Here is a 26,794-nt window from a genome sequence, read left to right on the forward strand (position 1 = left end):
AAGGGCCAGACATGATGCAGAGGGGCACACAGAGGGGTCAGACATGATGCAGAGGGGCACAGAGAGGGGTCAGACATGATGCAGGCAGGCACACAGAGGGGTCAGACATGATGCAGGCGGGCACACAGAGGGGTCAGACATGATGCAGAGGGGCACACAGAGGGGTCAGACATGATGCAGGCAGGCACACAGAGGGGTCAGATATGATGCAGAGGAGCACACAGAAGGGCCAGACATGATGCAGAGGGGCACACAGAGGGGTCAGACATGATGCAGAGGGGCACACAGAGGGGTCAGACATGATGCAGAGGGGCACACAGAGGGGTCAGACATAATGCAGGCAGGAACACAGAGAGGGGTCAGATATGATGCAGAGGAGCACACAGAAGGGCCAGACATGATGCAGAGGGGCACACAGAAGGGCCAGACATGATGCAGAGGGGCACACAGAAGGGCCAGACATGATGCAGAGGGGCACACAGAGGGGACAGACATGATGCAGAGGGGCACACAGAGGGGTCAGACATGATGCAGAGGGGCACACAGAAGGGTCAGACATGATGCAGAGGGGCACACAGAAGGGTTAGACATGATGCAGAGGGGCACACAGAGGGGTCAGACATGATGCAGAGGAGCACAGAGAGGGGTCAGACATGATGCAGAGGGGCACACAGAAGGGCCAGACATGATGCAGAGGGGCACACAGAGGGGTCAGACATGATGCAGGCAGGCACACAGAGGGGTCAGACATGATGCAGGCGGGCACACAGAGGGGTCAGACATGATGCAGAGGGGCACACAGAGGGGTCAGACATGATGCAGAGGGGCACACAGAGGGGACAGACATGATGCAGGCAGGCACACAGAGGGGTCAGACATGATGCAGGCGGGCACACAGAGGGGTTAGACATGATGCAGGCGGGCACACAGAGGGGTCAGATATGATGCAGAGGGGCACACAGAGGGGTCAGACCTGATGCAGAGGGGCACACAGAGGGGTCAGACATGATGCAGAGGGGCACACAGAAGGGCCAGACATGATGCAGAGGGGCCCACAGAGGGGTCAGACATGATGCAGAGGGGCACACAGAGGGGTCAGACATGATGCAGAGGAGCACAGAGAGGGGTTAGACATGATACAGAGGGGCACACAGAGGGGTCAGATATGATGCAGAGGGGCACACAGAGGGGACAGACATGATGTAGGCGGGCACATAGAGGCGAGCGGAAAAAGGAAAATTTGCAATTGTAATTATTTTTTTTTCCTCGTTGCTAAAAGCTTGTATTGCGAGATATCAAGTATTGGGGACCTCACGCACCTACAGATGTTTATGGTAGGAACTGTGGAAAATAAAGGTGAAGTGAAGCACAATGAATTTCGAACATGATCTCACCTTTAAAACAAGCCCTCGATAATCTCACAGCATCTATGAAGCTAACCTATTATGCACATGCAAAAATTGTCTGTCAAAAATGTTTGAAAAATGGAAATAACTTGTTATAGTTTTTACTACAATTCTTATTTTTTAGAATAGGGTTTTGGTTTTTTTGGACAGCAAAAGAGCTTTAAGGCTACCAAATGCTCATCTAAGGGAAATTCCTTACCAAATTCCCTTTTCAGGGCAGTTTTTTTTAAAAATTTTTTAGATAGGCTTCTTTGTCTGGGTGGGGGGGGGGGGGTTACTTGTAGAATAGGGTAGTATTTTTTTGTGAAAAATAGCTTCTAAGGGCTATTGCTATATTTTATTTTAATGTTAACATAGGATTTTTATTTTGAGGTGAGTTTTTTTTTTAAGTGGTGCTTTAGTTTTAGTATAGGCATAACTGTGGGGTTTTTATTTTTGGTAAATATTTAAGTTTTTTTTTCTGTAAAGGTAGGTTTTTATTTTCTGAAACGTTAGCTTTTTTATGTAATGTTATCTTTTTGTATGTAATGTTGGGTTTTTTAATGTAATGGGTTTTTTTATGTAATTTTAGCTTTTTTTATTTAATGTAAGGTTTTATTTTTGGTAACTTAGGGAGTATTAGGTTAAGGGTGTTAGGGGCTAGCTGGTTAGAAGGGTTAGAGATTAGTGGGTACTTTGCGATTGGGATGTTAGTGGTTTAGGGGTAAATAGTGTAGGGGTACTTTGCGATGTGGGGGTGTGGTGGTTTAGGGGTTAATAGTATAGATTGGACTTTGCAATGTGGGGTGTGTGGTGGTTTAGGGTTTAATAGTATAGCGGGTACTTTGTGATGTGGGGGTCTGGCGGTTTAGGGATTAATAGTGTATCGGGATCAGGCCCGGACTGGGACCAAAAAAAGGCCTGGGCATTTTAGGGTAAAGAGGCCCACTCCTCTCCGCTCACCATTTCTTATTTAACCGTATTCCAAACATGGCAAGTTTAATACTTGTTTAAGTTACAAAAACATTTAACATTTCCAACACCCTATAATCACTGTATTTTGTTAATTGGTTGGTATAAAAAAATAAAGTAAAATATAAAAAAAAAACACAACAAAGCCAAAATAAAGTTTTTTAATGAAAAACATATTTTCATCATGTCTGACCCCTCTTTGTGCCCATCTGCATCATGTCTATCTCCTCTGTGTGCCCCTCTGCATTACGTTTGACCCCTCTGTGTGCCCCTCTGCATCATGTGTACCCCCTCCCCCTCTGTGACTGTGTGCCGCTCTGCATCATGTGTGCCCCCTCTGTGTGCCCCTCTGCATCATGTCTGACCCTTCTGTGTGTCCCTCTTCATCATGTCTGACTCCTCTGTGTGCCTCTCTGCATCATGTCTGATCCCTCTATGACAGAGGGGTCAGACATGATGCAGAGGAGCACACAGAAGGGTCAGACATGATGCAGAGGGGCACACAGAGGGGTCAGACATGATGCAGAGGGGCACACAGAGGGGTCAGACATGATGCAGAGGAGCACACAGAGGGGTCAGATATGATGCAGAGGGGCACACAGAGAGGACAGACATGATGCAGGCAGGCACACAGAGGGGTCAGATATGATGCAGAGGGGCACACAGAGGGGTCAGACATAATGCAGGCAGGAACACAGAGAGGGGTCAGATATGATGCAGAGGAGCACACAGAAGGGCCAGACATGATGCAGAGGGGCACACAGAAGGGCCAGACATGATGCAGAGGGGCACACAGAGGGGTCAGACATGATGCAGAGGGGCACACAGAGGGGTCAGACATGATGCAGAGGGGCACACAGAGGGGTCAGACATGATGCAGAGGGGTACACAGAGGGGTCAGACATGATGCAGAGGAGCACACAGAAGGGTCAGACATGATGCAGAGGGGCACACAGAAGGGCCAGACATGATGCAGAGGGGCACACAGAAGGGCCAGACATGATGCAGAGGGGCACACAGAAGGGCCAGACATGATGCAGAGGGGCACACAGAAGGGTCAGACATGATGCAGAGGGGCACACAGAAGGGTCAGACATGATGCAGAGGAGCACACAGAAGGGTCAGACATGATGCAGAGGGGCACACAGAAGGGTCAGACATGATGCAGAGGGGCACACAGAGGGGTCAGACATGATGCAGAGGAGCACAGAGAGGGGTCAGACATGATGCAGAGGGGCACACAGAAGGGCCAGACATGATGCAGAGGGGCACACAGAGGGGTCAGACATGATGCAGAGGGGCACAGAGAGGGGTCAGACATGATGCAGGCAGGCACACAGAGGGGTCAGACATGATGCAGGCGGGCACACAGAGGGGTCAGACATGATGCAGAGGGGCACACAGAGGGGTCAGACATGATGCAGGCAGGCACACAGAGGGGTCAGATATGATGCAGAGGAGCACACAGAAGGGCCAGACATGATGCAGAGGGGCACACAGAGGGGTCAGACATGATGCAGAGGGGCACACAGAGGGGTCAGACATGATGCAGAGGGGCACACAGAGGGGTCAGACATAATGCAGGCAGGAACACAGAGAGGGGTCAGATATGATGCAGAGGAGCACACAGAAGGGCCAGACATGATGCAGAGGGGCACACAGAAGGGCCAGACATGATGCAGAGGGGCACACAGAAGGGCCAGACATGATGCAGAGGGGCACACAGAGGGGTCAGACATGATGCAGAGGAGCACACAGAGGGGTCAGACATGATGCAGAGGAGCACACAGAAGGGTCAGACATGATGCAGAGGGGCACACAGAAGGGTTAGACATGATGCAGAGGGGCACACAGAGGGGTCAGACATGATGCAGAGGAGCACAGAGAGGGGTCAGACATGATGCAGAGGGGCACACAGAAGGGCCAGACATGATGCAGAGGGGCACACAGAGGGGTCAGACATGATGCAGGCAGGCACACAGAGGGGTCAGACATGATGCAGGCGGGCACACAGAGGGGTCAGACATGATGCAGAGGGGCACACAGAGGGGTCAGACATGATGCAGAGGGGCACACAGAGGGGACAGACATGATGCAGGCAGGCACACAGAGGGGTCAGACATGATGCAGGCGGGCACACAGAGGGGTTAGACATGATGCAGGCGGGCACACAGAGGGGTCAGATATGATGCAGAGGGGCACACAGAGGGGTCAGACCTGATGCAGAGGGGCACACAGAGGGGTCAGACATGATGCAGAGGGGCACACAGAAGGGCCAGACATGATGCAGAGGGGCCCACAGAGGGGTCAGACATGATGCAGAGGGGCACACAGAGGGGTCAGACATGATGCAGAGGAGCACAGAGAGGGGTTAGACATGATACAGAGGGGCACACAGAGGGGTCAGATATGATGCAGAGGGGCACACAGAGGGGACAGACATGATGTAGGCGGGCACATAGAGGCGAGCGGAAAAAGGAAAATTAGAACCTTTTTATATTGATAGGACTTTATAGTTACTCCTATAGTGTTTTGTAATATAATATGTTGAGTATATCAGTAAATCCTATTAAACACTTGAGGAGCAGTGCGTAAGCATGGGGATACAATTTAGTACTGTTTATGACTACTTCTGCTGGTGAGGCAGGTTAGCCATTGGAAAAAAGAATGCTTCTATGCACTGTTATAACATTTATTTTGGTAGTATAATTCGGTTACTGTGCCTTGAACAACTAAAGTGATATTGTACGTTAAAAATTAACTTTTATTAGTATCTTTTTTAAAAAGACAGCTTTGGTGGATGATAGAGCTGCCCTAAATATTTAAAAACACTCTCACTGTGCTGAGTGAAAAAACAGCATGTTTTAATTGTGATACAGAAGTAGAACTTGTAGTATTTAAAGCAGTAGATTTTAACTACAAACTGGACTCAAGAGCTAACATAGAGAACTATAGCCTCTTGGGCCTATGTTACTCTCAATAGTGTCTGATTTGCTATGCATATATATGTAATTTATGAGCTTTATATTGTAAGCAATATATATTGACACTATCCAGTTATCCTTGGACTTTGCAATCTAAAACTGCTAATATATGTTGGTGCTAAAAATATAGATACTGACTATGGTGGCAGCTTACAATTAGTAAATATGTCTATCTTGCTGCTTATGGTTGTTTATTGCATCGGCAATAGTAGGAAATAGATACTGAAACAGTATTGTATAGAGATGAGAGATATTGTTTTGAGGCTGTACCCTCTATATAATATCACTAGTTATGATATAGTATGTCACAATCTTATACCATAGTATTAGTAGCATACCATAGTATTAGTAGAATATTACCATAGGAAGTAATCTGAAACACTGCAGGATGTGCATTAAATTTTCTACAGAGACTAGTGTTGTATGATCACCTCTTGCTACACACTGATATTAATTATGTTGCCTCTATGTAATGTAAATGCAAGTTACTAAATTGTATGTAGCCCACAGATAAAGAGATGGTCTTTATATCACGGTCATATGTAGATTGTATTATTATTTCTAAAACACTGTGTAGCCCTATATATTTTAGGGGCTTAAATAGAAAGCTGGTTTATAGCAGCGTTTGTTGTTAACTGTTTAATCCTGTCAGAGAAGGACTGACGCCTAAGGCTGTAAACAGTATTTACTAAATGAAAACTTATATCAAACCGAGTACTGAGTTTCTAATGCCTTATCAAAATTGAGTTGTAACAGATATCCTATGTGCCGTTAAGACATTCCGCCACAGAGCATGCCTGCTTAGTACCAAAGCCACCCTATGATTCGAGTAACTATAGTTAGCATTAGCAACCAAACTTTAACAAATTCTTCTACGTCTATTCTTTGAAAGTTTTTTTACATGCTGTTATTTTTAAATTAGTAACTACTAGTGAGGCAAGTTTAAAAAAAGAGAGGAGACCCCTGACGCGTCGTTTCACATGATACAGAGGGGCACACAGAGGGGTCAGATATGATGCAGAGGGGCACACAGAGAGGACAGACATGATGTAGGCAGGCACACAGAGGGGTCAGACATGATGCAGGCGGGCACACAGAGGGGACAGATATGATGCAGAGGAGCACAGAGAGGGGTTAGACATGATACAGAGGGGCACACAGAGGGGTCAGATATGATGCAGAGGGGCACACAGAGAGGACAGACATGATGCAGGCAGGCACACAGAGGGGTCAGACATGATGCAGGCGGGCACACAGAGGGGACAGATATGATGCAGAGGAGCACAGAGAGGGGTTAGACATGATACAGAGGGGCACACAGAGGGGTCAGATATGATGCAGAGGGGCACACAGAGGGGACAGACATGATGTAGGTGGGCACACAGAGGGGTCAGTCAGACATGATGTAGGCGGGCACACAGAGGGGTTAGACATGATACAGAGGGGCACACAGAGGGGTCAGATATGATGCAGAGGAGCACACAGAAGGGCCAGACATGATGCAGAGGGGCACACAGAGGGGTCAGACATGATGCAGAGGGGCACACAGAGGGGTCAGACATGATGCAGAGGGGCACACAGAGGGGTCAGACATAATGCAGGCAGGAACACAGAGAGGGGTCAGATATGATGCAGAGGAGCACACAGAAGGGCCAGACATGATGCAGAGGGGCACACAGAAGGGCCAGACATGATGCAGAGGGGCACACAGAAGGGCCAGACATGATGCAGAGGGGCACACAGAGGGGTCAGACATGATGCAGAGGAGCACACAGAGGGGTCAGACATGATGCAGAGGAGCACACAGAAGGGTCAGACATGATGCAGAGGGGCACACAGAAGGGTTAGACATGATGCAGAGGGGCACACAGAGGGGTCAGACATGATGCAGAGGAGCACAGAGAGGGGTCAGACATGATGCAGAGGGGCACACAGAAGGGCCAGACATGATGCAGAGGGGCACACAGAGGGGTCAGACATGATGCAGGCAGGCACACAGAGGGGTCAGACATGATGCAGGCGGGCACACAGAGGGGTCAGACATGATGCAGAGGGGCACAGAGAGGGGTTAGACATGATACAGAGGGGCACACAGAGGGGTCAGATATGATGCAGAGGGGCACACAGAGGGGACAGACATGATGTAGGTGGGCACACAGAGGGGTCAGTCAGACATGATGTAGGCGGGCACACAGAGGGGTTAGACATGATACAGAGGGGCACACAGAGGGGTCAGATATGATGCAGAGGGGCACACAGAGGGGACAGACATGATGCAGGCAGGCACACAGAGGGGTCAGACATGATGTAGGCGGGCACACAGAGGGGTCAGACATGATGCAGGCGGGCACACAGAGGGGTTAGACATGATACAGAGGGGCACACAGAGGGGTCAGATATGATGCAGAGGGGCACACAGAGAGGACAGACATGATGCAGGCAGGCACACAGAGGGGTCAGACATGATACAGAGGGGCACACAGAGGGGTCAGATATGATGCAGAGGGGCACACAGAGGGGTCAGATATGATGCAGAGGGGCACACAGAGGGGTTAGACATGATACAGAGGGGCACACAGAGGGGTCAGATATGATGCAGAGGGGCACACAGAGAGGACAGACATGATGCAGGCAGGCACACAGAGGGGTCAGACATGATACAGAGGGGCACACAGAGGGGTCAGATATGATGCAGAGGAGCACAGAGAGGGGTTAGACATGATACAGAGGGGCACACAGAGGGGTCAGATATGATGCAGAGGGGCACACAGAGGGGACAGACATGATGCAGGCAGGCACACAGAGGGGTCAGACATGATACAGAGGGGCACACAGAGGGGTCAGATATGATGCAGAGGGGCACACAGAGAGGACAGACATGATGCAGGCAGGCACACAGAGGGGTCAGACATGATACAGAGGGGCACACAGAGGGGTCAGATATGATGCAGAGGAGCACAGAGAGGGGTTAGACATGATACAGAGGGGCACACAGAGGGTCAGATATGATGCAGAGGGGCACACAGAGGTGACAGACATGATGCAGAGGGGCACACAGAGGGGTCAGACATGATGCCGAGGGGCACACAGAGGGGTCAGACATGATGCAGAGGGGCACACAGATGGGACAGACATGATGCAGGCGGGCACACAGAGGGGTTAGACATGATGCAGGCGGGCACACAGAGGGGTTAGACATGATGCAGAGGGGCACACAGAGGGGACAGACATGATGCAGAGGGGCACACAGAGGGGTCAGACATGATGCAGGCGGGCACACAGAGGGGTTAGACATGATGCAGGCGGGCACACAGAGGGGTTAGACATGATACAGAGGGGCACACAGAGGGGTCAGACATGATGCAGAGGGGCACACAGAGGGGTCAGACATGATGCAGGCGGGCACACAGAGGGGTTAGACATGATGCAGAGGAGCACAGAGAGGGGTTAGACATGATACAGAGGGGCACACAGAGGGGTCAGATATGATGCAGAGGGGCACACAGAGGGGTCAGACATGATGCAGAGGGGCACACAGAGGGGTCAGACATGATGCAGAGGGGCACACAGAAGGGCCAGACATGATGCAGAGGGGCCCACAGAGGGGTCAGACATGATGCAGGCGGGCACACAGAGGGGACAGATATGATGCAGAGGAGCACAGAGAGGGGTTAGACATGATACAGAGGGGCACACAGAGGGGTCAGATATGATGCAGAGGGGCACACAGAGGGGACAGACATGATGTAGGCGGGCACATAGAGGGGTCAGACATGATGTAGGCGGGCACACAGAGGGATCAGACATGATGCAGGCGGGCACACAGAGGGGTTAGACATGATACAGAGGGGCACACAGAGGGGTCAGATATGATGTAGAGGGGCACACAGAGAGGACAGACATGATGCAGGCAGGCACACAGAGGGGACAGATATGATGCAGAGGAGCACACAGAGGGGTCAGACATGATGTAGGCGGGCACACAGAGGGATCAGACATGATGCAGGCGGGCACACAGAGGGGTTAGACATGATACAGAGGGGCACACAGAGGGGTCAGATATGATGCAGAGGGGCACACAGAGAGGACAGACATGATGCAGGCAGGCACACAGAGGGGTCAGACATGATGCAGGCGGGCACACAGAGGGGACAGATATGATGCAGAGGAGCACAGAGAGGGGTTAGACATGATACAGAGGGGCACACAGAGGGGTCAGATATGATGCAGAGGGGCACACAGAGAGGACAGACATGATGTAGGCGGGCACACAGAGGGGTCAGACATGATGTAGGCGGGCACACGGAGGGATCAGACATGATGCAGGCGGGCACACAGAGGGGTTAGACATGATACAGAGGGGCACACAGAGGGGTCAGATATGATGCAGAGGGGCACACAGAGGGGACAGACATGATGCAGGCAGGCACACAGAGGGGTCAGACATGATGTAGGCGGGCACACAGAGGGGTCAGACATGATGCAGGCGGGCACACAGAGGGGTTAGACATGATACAGAGGGGCACACAAAGGGGTCAGATATGATGCAGAGGGGCACACAGAGAGGACAGACATGATGCAGGCAGGCACACAGAGGGGTCAGACATGATACAGAGGGGCACACAGAGGGGTCAGATATGATTCAGAGGGGCACACAGAGGGGTCAGATATGATGCAGAGGGGCACACAGAGGGGTTAGATATGATACAGAGGGGCACACAGAGGGGTCAGATATGATGCAGAGGGGCACACAGAGAGGACAGTCATGATGCAGGCAGGCACACAGAGGGGTCAGACATGATACAGAGGGGCACACAGAGGGGTCAGATATGATGCAGAGGAGCACAGAGAGGGGTTAGACATGATACAGAGGGGCACACAGAGGGGTCAGATATGATGCAGAGGGGCACACAGAGGGGACAGACATGATGCAGGCAGGCACACAGAGGGGTCAGACATGATACAGAGGGGCACACAGAGGGGTCAGATATGATGCAGAGGGGCACACAGAGAGGACAGACATGATGCAGGCAGGCACACAGAGGGGTCAGACATGATACAGAGGGGCACACAGAGGGGTCAGATATGATGCAGAGGAGCACAGAGAGGGGTTAGACATGATACAGAGGGGCACACAGAGGGTCAGATATGATGCAGAGGGGCACACAGAGGGGACAGACATGATGCAGAGGGGCACACAGAAGGGCCAGACATGATGCAGAGGGGCACACAGAGGGGTCAGACATGATGCAGAGGGGCACACAGAGGGGTCAGACATGATGCAGAGGGGCACACAGTGGGGACAGACATGATGCAGGCAGGCACACAGAGGGGTCAGACATGATGCAGGCGGGCACACAGAGGGGTTAGACATGATGCAGGCGGGCACACAGAGGGGTTAGACATGATACAGAGGGGCACACAGAGGGGTCAGACATGATGCAGAGGGGCACACAGAGGGGTCAGACATGATGCAGGCGGGCACACAGAAGGGTTAGACATGATGCAGAGGAGCACAGAGAGGGGTTAGACATGATACAGAGGGGCACACAGAGGGGTCAGATATGATGCAGAGGGGCACACAGAGGGGTCAGACATGATGCAGAGGGGCACACAGAGGGGTCAGACATGATGCAGAGGGGCACACAGAAGGGCCAGACATGATGCAGAGGGGCCCACAGAGGGGTCAGACATGATGCAGGCGGGCACACAGAGGGGACAGATATGATGCAGAGGAGCACAGAGAGGGGTTAGACATGATACAGAGGGGCACACAGAGGGGTCAGATATGATGCAGAGGGGCACACAGAGGGGACAGACATGATGTAGGCGGGCACACAGAGGGGTCAGACATGATGTAGGCGGGCACACAGAGGGATCAGACATGATGCAGGCGGGCACACAGAGGGGTTAGATATGATACAGAGGGGCACACAGAGGGGTCAGATATGATGCAGAGGGGCACACAGAGGGGTCAGACATGATGCAGAGGGGCACACAGAGGGGTCAGACATGATGCAGAGGGGCACACAGAAGGGCCAGACATGATGCAGAGGGGCCCACAGAGGGGTCAGACATGATGCAGGCGGGCACACAGAGGGGACAGATATGATGCAGAGGAGCACAGAGAGGGGTTAGACATGATACAGAGGGGCACACAGAGGGGTCAGATATGATGCAGAGGGGCACACAGAGAGGACAGACATGATGTAGGCGGGCACACAGAGGGGTCAGACATGATGTAGGCGGGCACACAGAGGGATCAGACATGATGCAGGCGGGCACACAGAGGGGTTAGACATGATACAGAGGGGCACACATAGGGGTCAGATATGATGCAGAGGGGCACACAGAGGGGACAGACATGATGCAGGCAGGCACACAGAGGGGTCAGACATGATGTAGGCGGGCACACAGAGGGGTCAGACATGATGCAGGCGGGCACACAGAGGGGTTAGACATGATACAGAGGGGCACACAGAGGGGTCAGATATGATGCAGAGGGGCACACAGAGAGGACAGACATGATGCAGGCAGGCACACAGAGGGGTCAGACATGATACAGAGGGGCACACAGAGGGGTCAGATATGATGCAGAGGGGCACACAGAGGGGTCAGATATGATGCAGAGGGGCACACAGAGGGGTTAGACATGATACAGAGGGGCACACAGAGGGGTCAGATATGATGCAGAGGGGCACACAGAGAGGACAGACATGATGCAGGCAGGCACACAGAGGGGTCAGACATGATACAGAGGGGCACACAGAGGGGTCAGATATGATGCAAAGGAGCACAGAGAGGGGTTAGACATGATACAGAGGGGCACACAGAGGGGTCAGATATGATGCAGAGGGGCACACAGAGGGGACAGACATGATGCAGGCAGGCACACAGAGGGGTCAGACATGATACAGAGGGGCACACAGAGGGGTCAGATATGATGCAGAGGGGCACACAGAGAGGACAGACATGATGCAGGCAGGCACACAGAGGGGTCAGACATGATACAGAGGGGCACACAGAGGGGTCAGATATGATGCAGAGGAGCACAGAGAGGGGTTAGACATGATACAGAGGGGCACACAGAGGGTCAGATATGATGCAGAGGGGCACACAGAGGGGACAGACATGATGCAGAGGGGCACACAGAAGGGCCAGACATGATGCAGAGGGGCACACAGAGGGGTCAGACATGATGCAGAGGGGCACACAGAGGGGACAGACATGATGCAGGCAGGCACACAGAGGGGTCAGACATGATGCAGGCGGGCACACAGAGGGGTTAGACATGATGCAGGCGGGCACACAGAGGGGTTAGACATGATACAGAGGGGCACACAGATGGGTCAGACATGATGCAGAGGGGCACACAGAGGGGTCAGACATGATGCAGGCGGGCACACAGAAGGGTTAGACATGATGCAGAGGAGCACAGAGAGGGGTTAGGCATGATACAGAGGGGCACACAGAGGGGTCAGATATGATGCAGAGGGGCACACAGAGGGGTCAGACATGATGCAGAGGGGCACACAGAGGGGTCAGACATGATGCAGAGGGGCACACAGAAGGGCCAGACATGATGCAGAGGGGCCCACAGAGGGGTCAGACATGATGCAGGCGGGCACACAGAGGGGACAGATATGATGCAGAGGAGCACAGAGAGGGGTTAGACATGATACAGAGGGGCACACAGAGGGGTCAGATATGATGCAGAGGGGCACACAGAGGGGACAGACATGATGTAGGCGGGCACACAGAGGGATCAGACATGATGCAGGCGGGCACACAGAGGGGTTAGACATGATACAGAGGGGCACACAGAGGGGTCAGATATGATGTAGAGGGGCACACAGAGAGGACAGACATGATGCAGGCATTCACACAGAGGGGACAGATATGATGCAGAGGAGCACAGAGAGGGGTTAGACATGATACAGAGGAGCACAGAGAGAGGTCAGATATGATGCAGAGGGGCACACAGAGGGGTCAGACATGATGCAGAGGGGCACACAGAGGGGTCAGACATGATGCAGAGGGGCACACAGAGGGGACAGACATGATGCAGGCAGGCACACAGAGGGGTCAGACATGATACAGAGGGGCACACAGAGGGGTCAGATATGATGCAGAGGGGCACACAGAGAGGACAGACATGTTGCAGGCAGGCACACAGAGGGGTCAGACATGATACAGAGGGGCACACAGAGGGGTCGGATATGATGCAGAGGGGCACACAGAGGGGACAGACATGATGCAGAGGAGCACAGAGAGGGGTTAGACATGATACAGAGGGGCACACAGAGGGGTCAGATATGATGCAGAGGGGCACACAGAGGGGACAGACATGATGCAGAGGAGCACAGAGATGGGTTAGACATGATACAGAGGGGCACACAGAGGGGTCAGATATGATGCAGAGGGGCACACAGAGAGGACAGACATGATGCAGGCAGGCACGCAGAGGGGTCAGACATGATACAGAGGGGCACACAGAGGGGTCAGATATGATGCAGAGGGGCACACAGAGGGGACAGACATGATACAGAGGGGCACACAGAGGGGTTAGACATGATACAGAGGGGCACACAGAGGGGTCAGATATGATGCAGAGGGGCACACAGAGGGGACAGACATGATGCAGAGGAGCACAGAGAGGGGTTAGACATGATACAGAGGGGCACACAGAGGGGTCAGATATGATGCAGAGGGGCACACAGAGGGGACAGACATGATGCAGAGTAGCACAGAGAGGGGTTAGACATGATACAGAGGAGCACAGAGAGGGGTTAGACATGATACAGAGGGGCACATAGAGGGGTCAGATATGATGCAGAGGGGCACACAGAGGGGACAGACATGATGCAGAGGAGCACAGAGAGGGGTTAGACATGATGCAGGCGGGCACACAGAGGGGTTAGACATGATGCAGAGGAGCACAGAGAGGGGTTAGACATGATACAGAGGGGCACACAGAGGGGTCAGATATGATGCAGAGGGGCACACAGAGGGGACAGACATGATGCAGAGGAGCACAGAGAGGGGTTAGACATGATGCAGGCGGGCACACAGAGGGGTTAGACATGATGCAGAGGAGCACAGAGAGGGGTTAGACATGATACAGAGGGGCACACAGAGGGGTCAGATATGATGCAGAGGGGCACAGAGAGGGGTTAGACATGATACAGAGGGGCACACAGAGGGGTCAGATATGATGCAGAGGGGCACACAGAGGGGACAGACATGATGCAGAGGAGCACAGAGAGGGGTTAGACATGATGCAGGCGGGCACACAGAGGGGTTAGACATGATGCAGAGGAGCACAGAGAGGGGTTAGACATGATACAGAGGGGCACACAGAGGGGTCAGATATGATGCAGAGGGGCACAGAGAGGGGTTAGACATGATACAGAGGGGCACACAGAGGGGTCAGATATGATGCAGAGGGGCACACAGAGAGGACAGACATGATGCAGGCAGGCACACAGAGGGGTCAGATATGATGCAGAGGGCCACACAGAGGGGTCAGACATAATGCAGGCAGGAACACAGAGAGGGGTCAGACATGATGCAGAGGAGCACAGAGAGGGGTCAGACATGATGCAGAGGAGCACAGAGAGAGGTCAGACATGATGCAGAGGAGCACAGAGAGAGGTCAGATATGATGCAGAGGAGCACACAGAGGGGACAGACATGATGCAGAGGAGCACAGAGAGGGGTCAGACATGATGCAGAGGAGCACAGAGAGAGGTCAGATATGATGCAGAGGGGCACACAGAGGGGACAGACATGATGTAGGCGGGCACACAGAGGGGTCAGACATGATGCAGAGGGGCACACAGAGGGGTCAGACATGATGCAGAGGGGCACACAGAGGGGTCAGACATGATGCGGAGGGGCACACGGAGGTTTCAGACATGATGCAGAGGGGCACACAGAGGGGACAGACATAATGCAGGCAGGAACACAGAGGGGTCAAACATGATGCAGGTGGGCACACAGAGGGGTCAGACAGTCACTCACATGTCACAAATTACTGATATATTCTGATACTGCCATCATGAGAATGACTCATGACAGTATCAGAAAATATCAGCATGTGACATGTGAGTGACTCATGACAATGACATGTTGACATTAAGGGACATGGTATGATAATCTATTCTGATTAGGGATTACTGTGAGTCAGCAATAATAATTTTTGAACAAAACAGCTTACCTGCTGATTATTTAATATTTTCACAGTAGACTTAGACTAGATAGTCAGATAGAATATGTTCACTTCTGTTCTTCACTGAGACTGCTGCATCACCAGTCTGTTCATGTCTCTCTCTGACTCTCTCTGCTGCTTCTTCAAACTGAGCCAGACCAGTTGTTTTCCCGCCCACTCCAACACCCCACCAAGTGGAGATTGTGCGCCGTGCATGTCATCCCCATATGGCTGCAGAGATGTAAAACTGGTCCTACTACCAAAAAAAGGTCCTCCTCTCTGTCTGAGCTCAGGCTCACCTGGCCACTTGCTGAGTCTGCTCCTGGTCTGCACTGGTCACTCAACTGGATCTGGATGTGGCAGCTCGGCATCTCTCCCTCCAAGTTCTCTCTGATCATCTGACAGCCTGTGTGTCACGTAGATGCGGCACGCGGCATCAGTGCAGTGCAGCCGCGTGCTGAGTGTGTCACTCAGTGCTCAATCATAGGAATTAATTGATTGGCTTGCGCTTGCTTTGGAAAAAGTGCAATACAGGCATTTGACAAAATGTGAATGTGTTACAAAGTTAAACATATTAATACTTGTACATATTGATAAACATTTATTATTACATTTTATATTACAAAAAAATAATTATTCTCAGTTTTCAAAAAAAAATTGAATGCGGTAGCGGTGGGCGGGGCTAAACTACCGCAGGGCCTACCGGGCAATTGCCAGGTATGCCCGACGTTCAGTCTGGGTCTGATCAGGGTACTTTGCGATGTAGGTGTATAGCGGTTTAGGGGTTAATAGTGTAGCGGGTACTTTGCGATGTGAGGGTGTGGCAGTTCAGAGGTTAATAGTGTCGTTTAGTGCAACTTTTTCCTATGACCAAACTCTTTATGCAAACTTTCAAGTCGCGTAAAAAGTTTGAAAATGCGATTAAATTCAATTGATTGCATTTACTTTCAACTTGTATTATAAGAGCATATTACAGCTCAACTCCACCCATAGAAAATATGGAATATGGGAAGTGTAGATTACCGTGAGTTTGCGGAAACAAATTTGAAGTAATTTAAACAGTGTGCCACTTGCAATATGGATTTGAGAGTAAAAGAACACCCCTCGCACAAATGAACGCATGCCACGCATAATCTGGCCCAAAATATAGTAACCCTTAATGGGCCAGATTACAAGTGGAGTGCAAATTAACGCTTCCACTCGAGCGTTAATTGCGCTAGAAGTAAGCTTTTTGCACTTGTCAGGTTATGCTCATATGATTTGAAAGTAAACTATTTTCGCTCTCGTGCTAACCCAACAAGTGCAAATAGCCGAAGTTAGAATATCACGTGCTCATTCACGTATTCCCCCATAGAAGTCAATGGAAAAAAAATGTGGGGGGAAAAACCCACTCTCGCGCAAACCCAATCACACATTTTCATTTGCGCTAACCCAACATGAAAATATGAATATTTCACATTCCAGTGTTCTTTAAATAACAGAGTATGGTCTATTTATTCATAAATACAAATGTTTCTGATGTTTTTTTGGTACAATATATATCTATACCTATATGTATATAGATGATTATATATAGGTATGGATATATACAGATATATATATAGGGATGTCTATTTAGAAATACATAGAGCATATTCTGCTATGTGCAGAACATTGGAATGTCAAATATTTACAGTAAATACACAGTATAACACTATATTAAAAATAAATATTGCATAAATATGCTTTTACATGTTTTCACCTACTTAACTGCAAAGGGCTACAACTTATATATATATGTCTATATATGTGCACATATGTATGTATGTGTTTATATGTGTATATATGTCTATATATGTGCACATATGTATGTATGTGATTACATGTGTATATATGTCTATATATACATATATACACATATAAATACATAAAAACATATCTACACATATGTAGATATATATATATATACAGTACATATGTATACAGTATATATAAATATATACACATACATATACATCTTTAGACATGTATAAGTATGTATCTGTATGTTAAAGCCTTTTGGTTGCCTTTTTTTATAACACCTGAGACCTCATATCGTTGAGCCTTCGGGGCCGATTTATCAAGCTCTGTATGGAGCTTGATGTCCCGTGTTTCTGGTGAGCCTTCAGGCTCGCCGGAAACACAAGTTATGAAGCAGCGGTCTAAATCCCGCTGCTCCATAACTTGTCCGCCTGCTCTGAGATCGCGAACAGAAATCATCCTGATCGAATACAATCGGGTTGATTGACAACCCCTGCTAGCGGCCGATTGGCCGCGAATCTGCAGGGGGCGGCATTGTACCAGCAGTTCACAAGAACTGCTGGTGCAATGATAAATGCTGACAGCGTATTCTGTCGGCATTAATCGGTGTGCAGCGGACATGATACACTACATTGTATAATGTCCGCTTGCACTATGATAAATCTACCCCTTTAAGTGTAACTATTCTTTGTAATGTATTTTTGATGTGTTTTGTGACACTTTTATGTTTTGCGAAACAGTAAACCAGGGCACTGAAGTCACGGCAATCATTCTAGCATAAATTGCGATTGCGTTCAAGTGATCACGTTTACTTTCAACTTGTAATACCAACTCGGCTGCAAACATTTGCGCTCCACTCGTAATCTGGCCCAACATGTTTAACTGTGTAGTAAAATAATTCTTTAATATAATTTATTTATTTATTGTATCTGCCTTACTGCAATTTAAGTCTCAAAATTAAGAGACTGGAGTGGATTTATTAGTTTTTAAGAAATATCTGATTACCCAAACACATCATTGAGTGCTGAGTACATCTTCCACTCTAGGGGCGCGATCCCATATACGGCGTAGTTTTCGGTGCAAGTGAGGGAACCCGCGCCGCCCGTAATTTCACCTCGCAACTCGAGCTATCACATATACTGCGCCGTCAGATGCTAAACTGGCGTAAGTATGAAAAACCGGCGGTCAACTAAAATGTGTGCAAATACACATTTTAGTCGTCGCAAGTACTTACGCCAGTATTTTGTTCACGTAAAGTCTCAATAAAGAGTAGTTTTATGCAAATTAGGCTAAGAATCGTAAAAAATAACCGCCAGTTCTAAAAGATGCGCCACGTAATTACGCGATTCAAAATTCATACATAAACCCATGCGCAGCCGCCATTTTCTTTAGTGTGTTTGGTTGGTTCTTGGAGCTACAGCACACTACAGTGAGTTCAGTTATTTAGTAAGAGCAGTGAGAGAGGCGCAGATCATAAAAGTTAGTTAGGTCGGATTTTTGTTTGGGTAAGCCTGTACATTAACTTACACTTTTTTTTACATTTTGCATACATACATATACAAAATACACAACACTTTTTTTTTCTAGCACCTCACACATTGTATTTATATTTTACAGTGTGATAGGCTGAGTGTTTGGTTGTGATTGTGTGTGATTGAAGTGGAAGTGAGTGGGAGTGTGTGAGTGTGTGTAGTTTGAGGATGGCAGGGAGAGGTAGGGCGGAGGGGAGGAGGGGAGCGGAGTTGCAGGGAGAGGATTATTGTAGTGGACAGGAGGAGCAGCAGGGTCCCCGTCAGGGAGTAAGTGGAGTGGGGAGAGGGAGAGCCAGAAGGGATGATGGGAGTGGGGTTGCCCCGAGACCAGGCACACTTAGAAGAGGGACAGAGGGTGCACATGGGGACAGAAGGGGGGAGGAGGGAGAGGATAGGAAGGAACCCACACCAGGGACATCCCAGGGAGGAAGCCAGGCGGCCACAGACGATGAGCGCATGAGATGCCTCAACTTCTCATTCGATGAGAATGTTGCGCTAGTCCAGGCCGTCATGGACAACCACAGTGCCCTCTTTAGCTAGGAGAAGGGCAAAGGAGTTGCCCGAAGGCGTAAGGATGCATGGCTGTTGGTCGAGGATGCAGTAAACAGTGTGGCCCCGCAGAGGAGGACTGTCGAGGGCCTTAAAAAAAGGTGGAACGATTGTAAGAGGTGGGTGAAGGAGAAGATGGGCCAAGAAGCCATGCACCAGAGGGGAACAGGTGGTGGTCCACCCCAGGAAGCTGAATACAATGAATGGTAGGAGATGATACGCAGGTACCTGAGTATCACAGCAGTCCGTGGACTTCCAGGGGCTCGTGACTCAGGGGCTGCAACATCAGCACAGCATGCTGGTGAGTAACATCCCACACACCAGTATTATATGTATTTGAGATATAACATCCTTTAATGTCACACATTCATGTACACAATGAGGAGCATGGTATTTGGCCTACTAACAAAAACATCTACAATTATATTTCACATTAAAGGGACATTAAACCAAATCTTTTTATTTCATTATTCAGATAGAGAATACAGTTTGAAACAACATCCCAATGTTCTTCTATTATCTAATTTGCTTAATTATTCTGATATCCTTTGTTTATGAAATATCAATGCACATGGGTGAGCCAATCACATGAGGCATTGATGTGCAGCCACCAATCAGCAGCTTCTGAGCCTATCTAGATATCTTTTTCAGCAAAGAATATCAAGAGAATGAAGCAAATTAGGTAATGGAAGTAAATTAGAAAGTTGTTTAAAATTGCATGCTCTAGCTGAATCATGAAAGAATAAAAACGGGTTTAATGTCCATTTAATGCTACTTAACACATTGAAATTCATGATATGAGGTGGGATAGTGAAATTCTAACATGTCTCAGAGTAACACAGGCCACTTTCGCCATCACAATACTTTTAGCTTACGAAAGCACGTTATGTGCCTACATCAGGCTAAAGGAAATTGTGTGACCATAGTGTCACTTAAAGAACACATTTTCTCCATCACTGACATGTGCACATAACTATTGTATGAAACACATACATGTATACTTTGCATATTAAAATCCCTCATATCACAAATCACAATGTGCACATGCATGTTATAGAGTTTGACATGAGAATGAGTATAGGCCCTAGCATGTATCAATGTACATTGTATGCCCACATGGACATATATATGATTGTACTAATCCCTCTCATCATTTGACTCCTCCACAGAACCTCCTGTCACCAGGGTGCAAACAGGCATGCATCCACCTCCACCACCAGTCCGAGGAATGCATCCACCTCCACCACCAGTCCGAAGAATGCATCCACCTCCACCACCAGTCCAAAGAATGCATCGACCTCCACCACCAGTCCGAGGAATTCAGCAACAAGGACAGTATGCTCCCAGGCATGAGCTGGGTTGGATTGCCTCTGTTGAGGACCCAGACGTGATGCCACCAACATTGTCAGACGAGCCCTGGCAAGATACCTGGCCGGAGGATTATTCTTTTGGCTTTGAGGGGGAACCAAGTAAGCCCCAAAGGGTACATGTATTTACCCCCCCCCCCAATATCAGGCCAGTCATGGCTTTTACGCACAGGAAATGCAAACTGGACAGGATGAGTGGTCGCACACTAGTCGTCAATGGGACTACCAGTCCACCTGGAGAGCTCCACCATCCTCTTCCCTTGGAAGAGCTCCACCATCTGAAGAGGAGCATATAGCTGTAGTTGTCCCTGATGCACCAGCAGCTGTAGTTGTCCCTGATGCACCAGCAGCTGTAGTTGTCCCTGATGCACCAGCATCTGTAGTTGTCCCTGATGCACCAGCAGCTGAGGATGTCCATGATGAACCAGCAGCTGAGGATGTCCATGATGCACCAGCAGCTGAGGATGTCCATGATGCACCAGCAGCTAGAGCTGAACCTGCACCTACAATCCCTGCTGCTCAAGAGCCTATAGATCCAATTTATTCTCCCCTGGGAGACGAATACATTTCACTACAGAGGAGGCTCATAGCAAGCTGCGAGAGCAGACAGAGAGACCAACACAGGTTTTACAGGAGTAGGGATGGGCGAATGTGCAAATTTTTGAATTTCGAATGTAGAACGAATGTTATTACCGAAATTCGAATTCTAAATTCGAATGTCGATAAGAACGAATATTCTTAAAAATTCGAAAATCGAATGTTATTTACAGTTTTCGAATGTCACTTTCGAATTCGTATGTTTATAATTATATCGAATGTCTACATTCGAAATTTGAATTTTTCGAATTCGAATATAAATTCGAATTTTTCGAATTCGAATATAAATTCGAATTTTTCGAATTCGAATATAAATTCGAATTTTTCGAATTCGAATATTGCATAATTCGAATATTACATTTAAAAGCATTAGAAATACTATTACAATCTAAATTCGAATTTTTCGAATTCGAATACACGTATTGCATAATTCGAATATTACATTTAAAGAAAAAGCATTAGAAATACTATTACAATCTAAATTCGAATTTTTGGAATTCGAATATTGCATAATTCGAATATTACATTTAAAGAAAAAGCATTAGAAATACTATTACAACCTAAATTCGAATTTTTCGAATTCGAATACACGTATTGCATAATTCGAATATTACATTTAAAGAAAAAGCATTAGAAATACTATTACAATCTAAATTCTAATTTTTCGAATTCGAATATTGCATAATTCGAATATTACATTTAAAGAAAAAGCATTAGAAATACTATTACAACCTAAATTCGAATTTTTTGAATTCGAATACACGTATTGCATAATTCGAATATTACATTTAAAGAAAAAGCATTAGAAATACTATTACAATCTAAATTCGAATTTTTCGAATTCGAATATTGCATAATTCGAATATTACATTTAAAGAAAAAGCATTAGAAATACTATTACAATCTAAATTCGAATTTTTCGAATTCGAATACACGTATTGCATAATTCGAATATTACATTTAAAGAAAAAGCATTAGAAATACTATTACAATCTAAATTCAAATTTTTCGAATTCGAATACACGTATTGCATAATTCGAATATTACATTTAAAGAAAAAGCATTAGAAATACTATTACAATCTAAATTCGAATTTTTCGAATTCGAATACACGTATTGCATAATTCGAATATTACATTTAAAGAAAAAGCATTAGAAATACTATTACAATCTAAATTCGAATTTTTCAAATTCGAATATTGCATAATTCGAATATTACATTTAAAGAAAAAGCATTAGAAATACTATTACAATCTAAATTCGAATTTTTCAAATTCGAATATTGCATAATTCGAATATTACATTTAAAGAAAAAGCATTAGAAATACTATTACAATCTAAATTCGAATTTTTCAAATTCGAATATTGCATAATTCGAATATTACATTTAAAGAAAAAGCATTAGAAATACTATTACAATCTAAATTCAAATTTTTCGAATTCGAATACACGTATTGCATAATTCGAATATTACATTTAAAGAAAAAGCATTAGAAATACTATTACAATCTAAATTCAAATTTTTCGAATTCGAATACACGTATTGCATAATTCGAATATTACATTTAAAGAAAAAGCATTAGAAATACTATTACAATCTAAATTCGAATTTTTCGAATTCGAATACACGTATTGCATAATTCGAATATTACATTTAAAGAAAAAGCATTAGAAATACTATTACAATCTAAATTCGAATTTTTCGAATTCGAATATTGCATAATTCGAATATTACATTTAAAGAAAAAGCATTAGAAATACTATTACAATCTAAATTCGAATTTTTCGAATTCGAATATTGCATAATTCGAATATTACATTTAAAGAAAAAGCATTAGAAATACTATTACAATCTAAATTCGAATTTTTCGAATTCGAATATTTTCGAATTTAATCGTAAAATTCGAAACCGAATATTCGAAAATCGAATGTTAGAATGTTATGTAAACATTCGAAATTCGATTTGAACGAACGAATGTGTTAAAATTCGTGCCGTTTTTCGAATGTTGCGAAACATTCGCCCATCCCTATACAGGAGCCAACAGAGGTTACTCCAGCATACCATCGAGCTGAAGAGGGACATGGCAGCATCCTTAAATGGACTAGTCCAAAACCAGTCTCAGATGATGAGAGTTATTTCTGATATGCAGATGCAGATTGACAACAGATGGCGGGAACAAAACCAACTCCTGGGTGTGTTGGTTGAGCACTTCACACACCAGCAGGACACTGCCTCCAGCCTCTCATCTGTGGCCAGCACTCCAGCAGAATCATCTGAATCCACACAACCCAGGAGAAACAGGAGATCCACTCCAGTCACCTCAGCCCCCTCATCCAAGAAGCCAAGAAAAAAAAAAAATATTCTTATAGTTCACCATAAATCTTGTCCTCTGTTATTTACCATATAATTGTCATCCACATCCATGTGAGGTGTGTTTTAGTACAGTAATATTGTTAAAACATATAATAATACCTGTGTGGAAATGTCCAAAAAAGGTATTATTATCATGTTTATGACATATTCATGTTCTATAAACCACATCACATAGTTGTGTATGAAGGGTACATATAGTAATATTCACTTATAAGATGTAAATCAAGGTTTCTCACATCCAATATAAATTGACACATGGGTATATCTAACTAATAATGTATTTACAGAAGGTGTGAACATAAGGTATAAACATCCATTTTCATCATTCTTAATGATAGTCAATAAATCATAGTGACCTAAACATGAATTAAACAAATGAGAAATATACAGTAATTAGGGTGGTTAAGGGAAGGGGGTTGGGATGTAGTAGTTTCACTTACATGCAGTGGAAATCCGCAGTATATAATTCTGCAAGACATGATATATACACATGCAATGGTTGGTGAGGTACAGTCAAACATCATAATACATGTGAATGTTACGGTTTACTGTACTTATGAACAAGTAACTTACAGGTGAAGTATTCCAGGATGACAGAATCCCTCACTTCATTCCCCCTCAGTGTCCCCTTGTCCACATCCTCAGGTACAGGAACCAGCTGCTGCTGCTGCTCTTCGTCTGGTTCCATGTCCCCTAATATACGTGTGTCCACAGCAATGTTGTGTAGAATACAACATGCATTGACAATGGAACACACTTTGTTGGGGTTATACTGTAAAGCTCCGCCTGTAACATCCAGACACCTGAATCAAGGGGGTTAATAGCCATGGTCTGCAGCCGTACCCTGCGTCACCTGTCATGTAACATATGTATTCTGATTACTACAGGTACATCATGTGCTTAAAGGAACATAACATGGTTTTCATTTAAAAGATATATTTAACCAAAACATTAAATTGGGGCATTGTAAGCAATCTACTTTGATGCCAGGATTAGTCTAGACCAAAATTCTATTTTAAAGGGACATGAAATACAATATTTTTATTTCATGATTCAGATAAAACATCATTTGTGTTTAGTGTCCCTTTAGTAGAAATATACAGACAGAATGAAGGTACTCACCAAGCAGCCATCCTCCCGAGAGTGTTCCATTTTCAAACAGCTGGAATAAAGAGGTCTGGCGCATGATGTAGGAATCATGTGCACTCAATGGAAAGCCTGCATACACATGTGTGAATTTCAGAGTGGTGTAGTGTTTGTAAATCCAGGTGGTTTAGAAATATATCTGACAATTATATACATTTACAAGTCAGAGCACAAACTAGGAAGAAAGCATTATATATTATAATATCACAACAAACATCATAAGTGGTATCGCAGACCATCTGGCAATTCAAGGAGTAAAACCCTTTCCTGTTAATATAGAGGATTGGCTCCTCATGTGGGCCCACGATACGCACATGTGTGCAATCAATTGCCCCCATGACATTGGGAATACCCCCCAGTCAATAGAAGCCTTGTTTAAGACGGTTCCATTCCTGGGGGGTACAGGGGGAATGAATGTATCGCTGTGTCTGGTTATCTAGAGCAGTTAAAACCTCCCCTAGAATCCTGGAGAAGGTAGACTGCGTTAGGCCAGACACAAGCCCCTCTGTTGACTGGAATGAGCCGGATGCCAGGAAGTGTACAACACACAACAGCTTCTGCATACCAGTCAGAGCTCGGTTCCTATTCGCTTGAGGGTCAATATCATCCTTCAAGACCTCATATAGATCAATGAGGCTTGCAGAAGTCAAGCGATATTTTTCCCTGACCTCCACTTCTGTCATCCCAAACAGGGTGACCCTAACCCTGTGTATTCTTGGTGCTCTTCCCCCCTGCTGATGCCTTCGTCTTATAGGCCCTGCTAGCCTAGGGCCAGCTGCAGCAACAGCAGCCTGGGCAGCACCAGGAACAGCGACAACAGCAGGAGGAGCAGGGACAGCAGCAGCAGCAGGAGCAGGGACGGATACAGCACCATGACCAGGGACCTCAGCAGCAGGTATATCATCCAAAACAGGGGCTTGTAGGGCTTCCAGCACCCCTTGTGCCCCACGATGCTGTCTCTCTAGGTATGCAATATAATGCAGGGGAAACATGGTGGCTAATGAGGGTGTGCATTGGCAGGTGTTTTAAGGCTGCAGGTGAGAGGTTGTGCTGTTTGTGATTGGTTTGACACACTTGCAGGGGCAGGAATTATGAATGCTTAAAAGAGGTTGAACTGTTTGAGATCTGCTGCTGATATGTATGTGATTATGTATGTGTTTGCTAAGCCCTCAGAGAGTTACGTTGGTTTGTTAGTCAGTGCAAGGGTTACTGCGCCTGCAATTTGTGGCGAGAGGGAAATGGAGTAGATTTTCAGAAATCTGCGCGCGTAAGTTTTGTATGTCAGTCTATGGGCCAAAAAACTACGGGCGAAGGCAGAAATATATGAGCGTAACTTCTATGTTACGCCGTATATGTGATACCAAACCCGCGCAAAATTTGGCGTCGCCGGCTTTTGCGGGTGACGCTGCATATTGGATCGGGCCCTAGAAGTTAAAGGGAGTGTAAATGTTCCATTACAAAAAGTGTCCTTATAAAGCTCACCCCTGGTAGTATTTTCCTTGCATATGCCACATCCAGATACCTATATTTTCAATAAAGATGTTTAATCTTTTCATTTTTGCCACTGCAATGGCCATATTTTAAGTTTGTTTTTCTATCAGAATTCATGATGTGGCATAGTCAGTCAAATACCCTTCCTTAGAATAAATTGTGTGCATGCTAAAGATTAACTGCTGATCCAGCAAATGATCCGTTCATTAGCACCACTAATATACACCAGTGTAAACAGTCTCATGCCTCATTGCAATTTGCTGTGTCTATGTAACAGACAAGCTGCGCATGCATCTCTTCGGAGTCACTTGTGAGCACGTATACACTCAATACACCTTTAATAGGACATAATGCCCATTAATTTATGGTGAAAACAATAGCAGCAACATTGGATGGGCGTGTTGAAGT

The sequence above is a fragment of the Bombina bombina genome, chromosome 1 (genome assembly GCF_027579735.1).
Source record: "Bombina bombina isolate aBomBom1 chromosome 1, aBomBom1.pri, whole genome shotgun sequence".
NCBI classification, from domain to species: Eukaryota; Metazoa; Chordata; class Amphibia; order Anura; family Bombinatoridae; genus Bombina; species Bombina bombina.